This window comes from Octodon degus, unplaced genomic scaffold, assembly GCF_000260255.1.
Source record: "Octodon degus isolate 3935 unplaced genomic scaffold, OctDeg1.0 scaffold00118, whole genome shotgun sequence".
Taxonomy (NCBI): domain Eukaryota; kingdom Metazoa; phylum Chordata; class Mammalia; order Rodentia; family Octodontidae; genus Octodon; species Octodon degus.
Genome location: NW_004524694.1, coordinates 1,518,067 through 1,529,121, shown reverse-complemented (window position 1 = coordinate 1,529,121; position 11,055 = coordinate 1,518,067). Strand labels below are relative to the sequence as shown.

The 11,055-nt window shown below is 35.9% G+C and overlaps 1 protein-coding gene and 1 pseudogene across 1 annotated transcript in view; both read right to left on the bottom strand.

The window, feature by feature from the left end:
* Positions 1 to 11,055, bottom strand: part of Vps13b (vacuolar protein sorting 13 homolog B) — an 881,657-nt gene that overhangs the window by 842,853 nt on the left and 27,749 nt on the right. The window lies entirely within an intron of this gene.
* LOC105743338 lies at positions 4,753 to 7,870 on the bottom strand (annotated as a pseudogene).

Sequence of the window (11,055 nt, the reverse complement as noted above, 5' to 3'; positions counted from 1 at the left end):
AGTTGCTTGTAACAAGAAACACATTTAACTCAAAAGGAAATTCATAGATTAAAAAGTCAAACAATGAAAAACAATACTTTATGTCATGGGAACCAGTGCTTCTCTGGCCAGCGCAAGGGCCTGAGTTTAATCCCCGGTTCCTCAAAAAAAAAAAAAAAAAAAAAAAAAAAAAGATTTCAGAATCTATCAAACATATAACAAATTCTATAACAGCAATTAATTTTTTAAGTAACAGTAGCACAACTTAATTCTATTTGGAAAAACTAAAAAGGCTAGGTCAGGCCTTTCAAACGCAATGTAAGTATATTTTAGGTTATGATTCAAGGTAAATGGTGAGTGAAAGGAAGACCTATAAGCAAAAGGAAAATGGTACAAATGTACAACGCATGACTATTACAAGGAATGACAGTTGGTCAAATAAGCACTGAGTACACAATGTTTGAAATGGAAGAACAGGACCAGAAGCTAAAAGTATGGGTGAATTCAATAATTACATAGTACTAAGTATGACAGAGATATACTTAGTCCTCATTCTATTTGAACTGTTTCAGAATTTAGTAATCCAATCTATGAGGAAATGCCTGAGTTCTAGAGAAAGAACAGCTGTAAAAACAGTAAATAAGTAACTGAAAGAAAATATCATTTCTTCAGACCCAAAAGCTACAACTCTTGTTGCATAGGTCCTGCTTTACCTTGGTCTTAACCATCCAGCAGAAAAGTATAAAAACGAAATAGAAGTAGTAAAGCCATGGTGTTATGTTGAGCTGTAGGGGACTCAGGTCAACAATTTCTGACATTGCCAGTGAAGCGGAAGCCCCAATACTATTATGGACTACTGGACTCTTTTAGAATATTTTGCTGAGTTAACACACCTATAATATTCAAATAACGGAACTAAACAAAAAGGGGTTACAGATAAATGTCCATTTTGTATCTGTGTATTCAAAATGGTTAGAATATATAGTTACATTCTCTTAATGAATAGAGGGATTTGTTGTAATAGTGTTTGTAAATAGGATATCATGTCCACATCTTGTACAGCAATTAACCACTAGGAAGAATGTATGCAATGTGTTAATTATTGAAACTGTCCTACCAATTTGGTTTCAAACTGTCTCATTGCTATTTGTTTCTCAATAAAATTATGGAAAAAAAGAAAAGAGATGAAGTGAGGAAAGGAAAAGGGAGGGAGAAAAGGGGATAAAGAACTAAAGATGTGTCACGTACAGGCACCAATTCCCCACAAGGGATGTAATCATATGTATGAGTAATAAAAAATTGAGGGGCTGGGGCGATAGCTCAGCAGTCTAAGCACCTGCCTGGCAAGCATTAGGACCAGGAGGGAGGGAAAAGGGATTAAGAAAGAAATAAATAAATTACAGTTCAACTTAGATCCTTAAAATGTCCAATTATATAATCCCAGGCTGAGCCAGGGGGATCACTACAAATCTGAGCTGTGTAGTGAGACCCTGTACCAAATAATTTAATTAATTTTTAAAAACTGAATGAGAAATTACCAATGGTATTGATAAGCACAAATTGTTCTTTAAAGAAGACAGGCACTAGAAAAGAAAAACTCAGGTAAGGTAGTAAAATAAAGATATCTGATAACTTCTTATTCTCCATTTTAAAAATAAAAACATGTTTTAAATTGAAGATGCAGAGTCCGACAGCAAATATACCAATATAAAACGTGATGATGTGCTATACATCAGTTATATAATCAATGACATTTTATGTTATGATATATTGTTTCTATTTTATGTATTTGAAGATTTCCAGAGCAAATAAAAAGAATAATCACTAAATTTACCAATATAGGGACTTAGAAGCAAGTGAAAACTATGACAAAATCTCTTAAAGAAAAATGTCTTCTTTTTTCTGAGACAGAATCCTACTATTTGGTGCAGGCTAATCTTGAATGCATGGCAATTCTCCTACCTCAGCCTCCTCGGTGCTGCGATTAAAGACACACACCACCATGCTTGGCCAGAAAAAAAATTAATTGTTATTCAGTCTCACACTACAATAAAAGTTGAATCTTTTATAAGACAACATGGCTTCAGATGCTAGGTGATATTTTAGGAGGAAAACTGAAGCTTGAGGAAAACAAAAAGTAAAATATGTGCTGTGAAAAAAAAAACATTTTTGCATGAACTTAGGTTCTTTTAGAATTTATGCCAACACACATAGTGTTCAATTTCACAAAACATCTTCACAATTCAATCTTTAATATGTTATGCTTTATTTTGAGTGATTATAGTCTTTAAATAGTGAAAAACTACTGTGAATTAAAACTAAATTATAGTTCAACTTAGATCCCAATTATATAATTCTGCACAAATATTATAAGCACACTTAATTTTTGAAGCATATAGTTGCCTCAAAAGCCCAGAAGTAAAACATGTTCACCAAAGAGATGTGAAAAAGTTCCAAGTGAACTGCCAAAACTAGCATAATTATGAAAATATGTAACACTAAAACCATCTGAAATCACATACTGTGTATAGATTACAGTGATGTCATAATAAAACATTACAGCCAAAATGCACTAACACTATTTCAATCCAGTAAATCTGGAATATATGAGATGACAAATATTTTAAGACTGAAGAAAAACCTCGTCATTTATATTTTTAAAAAGTCATCTGCAGCAAAAGTAGTAGACTAAATATGAATTCCCAATGAGTTAAAAATACATTTAATAAAGCTCACTGACAAAGTATGTTGTTATTGTTCAAAAGGAAAGTAAACCACATAACTTTATTTACTTAAACAAAATCTCTAATATTGAAATTTTAGTATTCTTAAAAAAATAAGCATAAATCATGGCATTCAAAGGAATCTATGTTATGAAACAAGCATTATCAAATGTGTAAAAACTTTTTTCTTAATTGTTATAATTAGAAAATAAGGCCAGCCTGATAGCTCAGTGGACTAAAGCACCTGCTTAGGCAGAGCTCAGTGGCCAGGGTTCAATCCCAGCATACCACGCTGGCCCCACCCCCAGGGGCACGCTAAGACAGAGATGGACACTGGGCATAGTGGCACACGCCTGTAATCCCTGCACTTGGGAGGCTGAAAACAGGACAATCACTAAGAATACAATGTATGTAGTGAGATCCTGTAGAGCCTGTAGACCCTGTCCTAAAGAAAGAAAATAATCCTTTTGAAAATTTGAATTTATTTTCATTTCAACTACATTTTAATTGTATCAAGTACAAGTTGGCATCCATTCAAATCTTGCTCTAACCAAAGTAACTAAAATATGGCAAAACAAGAATTATGAATAGAAATACTGTTAAAATTGAAACTGTTTCCTTTAGTTTTGAGCTATACTAGTAGGCATCCCTTTGGTCTACTCATTGAAATCACCCAATCTAATAAAAGAAACTGTACTCAAAAATACTACCTAAAATATTTTGAGATAATTTTTAGCCCAAATACATCTTCCTAACTTAGGCTGCGACTTTTCCAAAGTTTTTGGTAAGTATATTTCCTAATAAAAGAATGTTTTCTCCTGAGAACCACATAGCTATTTCTGAAAATACCACCCTCTGTGCCTTAAGGAACAAGCAAGAATGTTATTTCCTTACAAAAGTTCCTAATAGAATGAAAATGTGACAAGTATCATACAAATGGATCCATTACCTTCATACTGACAAATCATGGCTGAATGTTGCACTCCCCTTAGCCTTTACAGGACCAGTCAAATAAAATTTGAAAACTATAAACTACCAATTCACAAGGATGTTAATGAGATTGAGGGCAAGACTTAGAGTGAATGATTAAATCATTCCTACCTAAAAACAGAAAAAAAAAAAAAAAATACAAGAAAAAGCAGAAGGAGAAACTGAGTGGTATAAGAAGTAATGTGCTTTTGTTCTTAAGCTTGTTGTCTCAAGTCTGGCAAGCAGAAAAGAACAAAAGAAATCACTTGGTATCTCTGGTCACTAAAAGGCTCCTAAAACACTAAGAATGACTTGGAAACAAACTGTGGTAAAACTCTTAGGAACATCTATTTTTATCCTGTCCAATACAAAGTACTGTGCCAACTGTTAGATACAATAAAGAATCCCTATGAGTAACACTGAACTTCAAAGAGTCAGAAAACCAAATTAACCAACCAACTTAAAGGTGTATCTAGAGAATGCAAGAGAGAGCCAGAGAAAATATATTCACTGGCCCTCATGGCAAAAACACTAATCTCTGATTTGCCTCTATACCCTGAGAAGTATATTACTAATTCGAGTAATTGCCATAGTTTGAAGGTATTTTCCAAAAGTTCACACATTGAAAATTTAACCCCCATTTCGATACATTGATAGTATTTGTTTTTTGTTTTTGTTTTTGTTTTTTTCTGGTCACATCCAAGAACTTTATTGGACATGGCATGGCGCCAGGGCCTGGCGGGGCTGGCATTCTGCTCTCCAGACCCCGCAGGACGAAGGTGGCGGGAGGGTGGGGCCATCCTCGGTCTCAGCGCTGGGAATCCCAAGGCAACACTCTACCTAAAGGCTACTATATAGATAAGAGATAGGGCTGCTCCACAGAAGTAGGAGCAGGTCAAATCTTTATAAATAAACATCCAGTGAAAAGAAAAATGACAATTCTAATTCATCCTTATACACAGAGCACTCTAGGACAATGGGTAGAGGGGCCAGGCATCAGCATCCTCACTGATCTGGGGCCTGGATGGGTGATGAGTGGGCCCAGGGCTGAAGGGGCAGGCGGGGCAATAGATGATGGGCACTAGGACACTGCGCATTTACAAGACCAACTACAGAGAGGGCGGTGGCCCGTGGGTGTGTGTCAGGCTGTTTGTTCTGGAATGGGGGATGTTCTTTACATAGTATTCTGTGACTGATAGGCTACTTTGTGGAGAGGATGAGAGCCACAATGAGACCATAGAGGCCAAGCACCTCAGCGAAGATGAGAATCAGGATCATGCCCACAAACAGTCAGGGCTGCTGGGCAGTGCCCCGCATGCCGGCATCCCCTACAATGCCAATGGCAAAGACAGCTGCCAGGCCGCTGAGACCCAGCCTCAGGCCTGCACCCAGCTGGAGGAAACTCCTGTAAAGAGTGATGCCCTCATTCAGGGAGTTGGCGACGAGGACTGCCACTACCAGTCCATAGATGGCGATGATGCCAGCCATAACCACTGGGATGATGGACTTCATGATCAGCTCTGGCCGCATGACAGACATGGCTGCAATGCCAGTGCCACTCTTGGCTGTGCCATAGGCAGCACCCAAGGCACGTTGCACAGGCGGGGGAGCCTTCGCCCTGGAAGCCAGGCAGCCTGCTGACGGCCTCTAGTCTTTGCGGCCAGCCCCCGGCCCAGATCCTAGTGTTGCATCTCGCATCAGCACTGTTGGGTGCTAGCGAGTGCTGCTGGCCCCTCATGACCCGTGGCGTTGGACCCGTCCGGCTCCCAGGCCGGGGCGGGGAGATCACATTGATAGTATTTGAAGATGAGGGCTTTCAAAGTTCATTAGAATTAGTGATGGTCATAAAGAGGAGACCCCCCACCATAATGGCAAGAAAGGTTTCACACCAAGCATAAGAGAGGCCTGATCTGACATACTTGTTTTGTCTTGTCTTGTGGTTCTCTCTACCTTGCTATGATGCAACAAAAAAAGCCCTTAGTAAATATAAAACAAAGCACATTATATGCATGTATGGACTATGACTGAAAAATGCAGCAAATGTTTAAATTTTAAAACTGTACTACAGCAAAAGACCTACTGACATTGAACACACCTATTCCATCATTCTTCAATCTTGCCATTTTTTTGTTTTTGGTGCCAGGAATCAAACTGAAGAACTCAACTATATCCCCTGCCCTCTTGCCACTTTCTGAAGCAATTATGGAAATTCTATTCAGTTAACATCTTTACTTTTCATTGTCATTTTGATTCTGAAAAAGAGCCAGCATGTCACATGGTGCCAGATTCGGTGAATAAGGTGGATGAGAACACACCATGGTGTTTTTATGAGCCTGCCTTTCCACTGGATGGAAGTCACCAGCAACATTGACTAGATTTTTTAACACACCTAGTAAAGACACACCCTCAGAATCCAGGACTTCCAGAACTGCTTCAGAAAGTGCCAAGGAAGGTAGAGCAAGTATATTTGTTATGGTTTGTGTATAGCTGTCCTCCCCAAAGCCTCATGCAGTCATAGGGTGGCTTCTGGAGTTTGTGATTGATTATTGTAGGTGTGGATGCTGCACCTGCCCTGGGGCAGATAATTTGCATTACAATGTAAGATTGGAAGAGAAGCTAGTAGTTCGAGCTGCTGCTACTCTTCTCCCTTGGGCTCTTGCTCTCTGCCGCCAAGCCATCGTGAAAAGTTGCTTTCTGCTATGTGCTGCTCTGCTTTGGACCCAGCTGAACATGGACTGAAACCTCCAATAACTGTGAGCTAAATAAACCTTTCCTTCCTTCATTTTGGGGGTCAGATATTTGTCCCAGCAACAAGAGAAGAGTAACCAAGACAGTGTTCAAAGCAAGAATGTGTTGAGTGGGATTAATAGCAATGTGTGCATATATATTAGGCACTTTCAGAAAAAAAAATAGTATAATAAATGGTACTTTTACTTTTTTTTTCTTTTTTTTTTGCGGTACCAGGGACTGAACTCAGGACCTTGTGCTTGTCAAGCAAGCGCTTATTCTACTGAGCTATCTCCCTGCCCCTACTTTTACTTTTACCCAATATTATTTTAACTATCTAAAATAATATAGGTATTGAGGGAGCAACACCTATACATTTAAAAGGTTAAAAGCAATCTAAGTACTTACTAATCAGTAACTGTATGTGCCACAAAGAAACAGTACTTTCCTTCATTTAGTCATAACATATGCCAGATTCCAAGTATTTCAAAAATAAGAAAACTAGGAATTCTCTGAGAAAGACGAAAGAAAAAATAGACAAACAGAAAATATTCTGTATTTGTGACATTTCAAATATGTCACTAATGACATTATACTTGTATCTCTCAATTTTTCCAATTAACTATATGAACACAAGAATGTCCCTGTTTTATAGATGAAGAAAAAAGGAGAGATTAAATAAATGACTCAAAACCATCCTACTATTAAATGGGGCACACTCAAACCACTTAGCTCTACTAGTTCCTCATGAGAAAAGGCCAACTGACAAGTATAATACTGAATACCACATATTGTAACAAGGGAGAAATCACAGTGAAATTTAGTAATCAGAAAAATATGCCAAAAAAAAAAAAGTGAGGCTTAAAAAGATTGTGTCCCACAAGAAAGAAAAAAGGGATGGCTGAATAAAAAAGTAAAAAAGAAAAAGCAAATGTTTTATTGAAGTGACAATGGGTAGAAAAATTTAAATAGAAATCAGTGAAATACTTGGTTATAAAAAAAAAGCTAAGGTAACTAGTACAGGGCTTGAATATTATTCAAGGTATTTAAGGTTTATTCTAATGATACTTAATGAGTGGCAGAGCAACAAGATGAAGTATTTAATTCAGGAAGGATTATTGAAAGCAAAGATACAAGCAATTTATTATTATAAGAACTTAGAAATTGCCGCCAGGCATAGTGATGCACTGCTGTAATCCCAGAACTTGGGATGCAGAGGCAGAACATCACTGTGAGTTTGAGATCAGCCTGGGCTACAAAGTGAGCTGTAGTCTAGCCTGAACTGCACAGCAAGACCCTGTCTCAAAAAGAACAAAAAATAAATAAATAAATAAATAAATGGGAAAAGTCATATTTTTAACGTTAGTACCTCAAAATCAGTACATCTAAAATAAAATATATAACTCCAGAACTGCTTCAAATTCTTTTCCCAGTACCGTTACTGCACAACCGCTAATCTTCTGGTCCTTCATGCTCTAATTCAGTCATTGACATTAACATATTTTCAATCTCCTTTGAAACTAGAAAACAATCTTACTTTTATTTCTGCTCTACTCTGTGAAATGCTGCTAATAATCCTTAAAAATTTCAAGGTAGAAAAACATGCTTAGTTGTGAATTATATAGGAGAATCTGACTCTAAATTCCATACAATGTAGGAAACAATAAAATTATTTTTAAAACTAATTTTTGAAGTAAAACAGTGGATTCAATTTTATACAGAGGGCATTATCAGTGATGGTGCCTCATACTAATATGTATGTCCACAAAGGAATTCAATGTATACCATCAGAAATCAGAGATAAGATAAATATTTGTAACTCATCTAAATAAAAGAGATATTTAAAACTTTTAGGGCTAGGGAGATGGCTGAGTAGGATAAGCACTTCCCTGGCAAGCACAGGGCCTGAGTTCAATCCCCGGTTCCGGAAAAAAAACAACTTAAGCTTTCTAATAAAAAGAAAAGTATTATGATAATATGATAGTCTATGTAAATAGAAAAATGGAGAAAGGAGACAAGAAAAGCTAGCAATAAAGAAAAAAATTTAACTGATACATTGAGTCAGACTGAATATGACACATGGCTCACAATTCAAAAGCTGACAGAAGCACAGAAAGAATAAAGAAGATTCAAAATAGCTACTAATGGCAGAAGACAGTTACCATGCTCAGTATTTGAAACCAATAAGGAAATGAAGCCCCAGTTCTTGGAAATAGGTTGAAAAGAGATATTGCCAACTGCTACTGAGAAGTTAACACAAAGTTACCTGGAAAAAATATCAAAGGGAAATGAACCTCAAAAATTAATGTGATAAGCAAGTCTATGATGTCACCCAGTACTATATCAATAATACAGGAACCTTGAATTGCCAAGATAATAACTGGTGCTAGACTAGAGAGAACAGAAGTCACTATAAAACTAGCAGTTGAGGAAAGATGTAAATGAGAAAAAAATAAAGCTTTAAAACTAGTAGGCCAAGTTCAATCCCCAGTATCAGGGGAAAAAAAAAAAAAAAAAAACCTACTAGGAGATCATAGAGAAATATTACTAGAAGTTAAATGAAAATTTCCAAAGAAACAACTATCTAAAAGTATTGAAGTAAAAACTGAAAAAAATCCAACTTCATCAAAATTAAAATAAGCTATCCTATACAAGGAGTTAAAAGTTAAAAGACAAGCTAAAGATTGAAAGATAAAGATCTACAATACCCCTAACACAGGATAAAAGTAGGTATCTTGAAAAAAGGATTCTTTAAAAAAGCCAAAAATATTTAATTATATAGTATATTATAATAAATACTATATATTATATACAATTATATACTATATACAATTATATAGTATATATAATTATATAGTATATTATTTATATAGCTATACAGTATTTTATATAATTACATGGCATACAACATACAATATAGCATTAACTTAAGAAAAGTAAACTAAGTCCCTATGATAGCTAAGGATGGTTGTGTCAACTTGGGCTGGGAACCACCCAGGGGACTGATGGAATATACCTCATGGAAGCATGGCCTTGGATAGGGTTTCTGATTCCTCACCTGTTTCCCTCTGGCACTAGTCCCCTATTCTGCTTCCAGTTAGCACAAACTAGACAGCTTTACTTCCCCATACCCTTCAGCCATGAAGTTTGTGCCTTGGAGCCAACTGACTAAGACTGAATCCCCATTAAATATGAACCAAATTAAATCTCTCCTTTAATTTGTGTGTCAGGTATTATGTCCAATAATGGAAAAGTGACAACAGGCTCTCAAAAGGCTATTACAGAAAAAGAAGGTTACCAGTTATTAGAAAAATGTGAGTTAAAACAATTAATAGTACCGGTATCCTTTCACAATCACTTAGCAAAACTTGGTTGGTTTTTTGGTGTTGTTTTTTTGTTGTTGTTGTTGTTGTTGTTTTTTAGTATTATACTATCAAGTATTGATTTGGTCACAGAAAAACAGAAATTGCTATCTCATGTTGTTTGAGAGAAAGTAAACTAAAGAATAACTTTAAAATGACCAAACTAATGTACAATTTCAACTGAAAAATTCTACTTTAATACCTTAAAAGGTGACATGAAAAGGAAAATTTATAGAAGGCTCACTATTCAACATTCATTCAATGATGTACTAAATAGCAGTTAAAATGAGTGGGACAGGGGCCGGGGAGATGGTTCAGTGGAATAAGTGCTTCCCCAGCAAGCCCAAGGGCCCAAGCTCAATCCCCGGTTCTGCCAAAAACAAAAACATGAGTGGGATAACTTAACAACATGCACAAATCAACATGAACAAAAACAAAACATTGAGTGCAAAAAGCATGCTGTAGAATACTAGGTATCAATCAAGTTAAAGCTTAAGATGCAAGATTTTCTAAAAGTATAAAAACATGCAAAGAAGTGATACATATCAATATTAGAATACCAATTAATTGTATGGAAGAAAGAAGAATGACAATGAGATTTTTACAGTGAACTTCAAGTATATTAATAAAGGCATGAGACTAAAAAAGGCCTAGGTAAAGGTCCATTTAGCTATTAATGCTAACTCATTTGAGAAAAGTGACTGAACCCTAAAATAGTATTTTATGAGTAAATAACAGAATGATAACTAAGCACTTGGAATAAAATTATCCAAGAAAAGTTAAAAAGATGACTGAAATAGTGAAAGCCCAACTTGTTTGGGATAGGTAACAGAAAAGCAGTAAGCAAAGCAAGAGACAATGAGTCAAACAGAAGATTCACAAACCAAGAAAATGAAGTTTTCAGAGAGAAATCAAAAGCAATAAATGTCAAAGGTAAACAAAAATTAAAAAGTAAATGAGCCAGGCATAGTAGCACATGCCTAAAATTCCAACAATCTGGTGGGCTAAAAACAGAAAGACTTCAAGTTCAAGCCTTAACTGAGGAACTTAACAACTCAGCAAGAACCTGATACAAAATGTTAAAAGTTAAAAGGGTGGGGGAATGTAGTTTAGTACATAGACCCTGTGTTCAAACCCAGTACTGCAAAAAAAAAGAAAAAGAAAAAAAAAATTAATGAATGAAATGTGTCCACTGGGTTTTACATCCATGATGGTGACTAATGACCTGTGTCAAAGTGCTTACAATGGCATTATATAGGCAGTCAGTGAAAAGAAATATATATATATATATATAT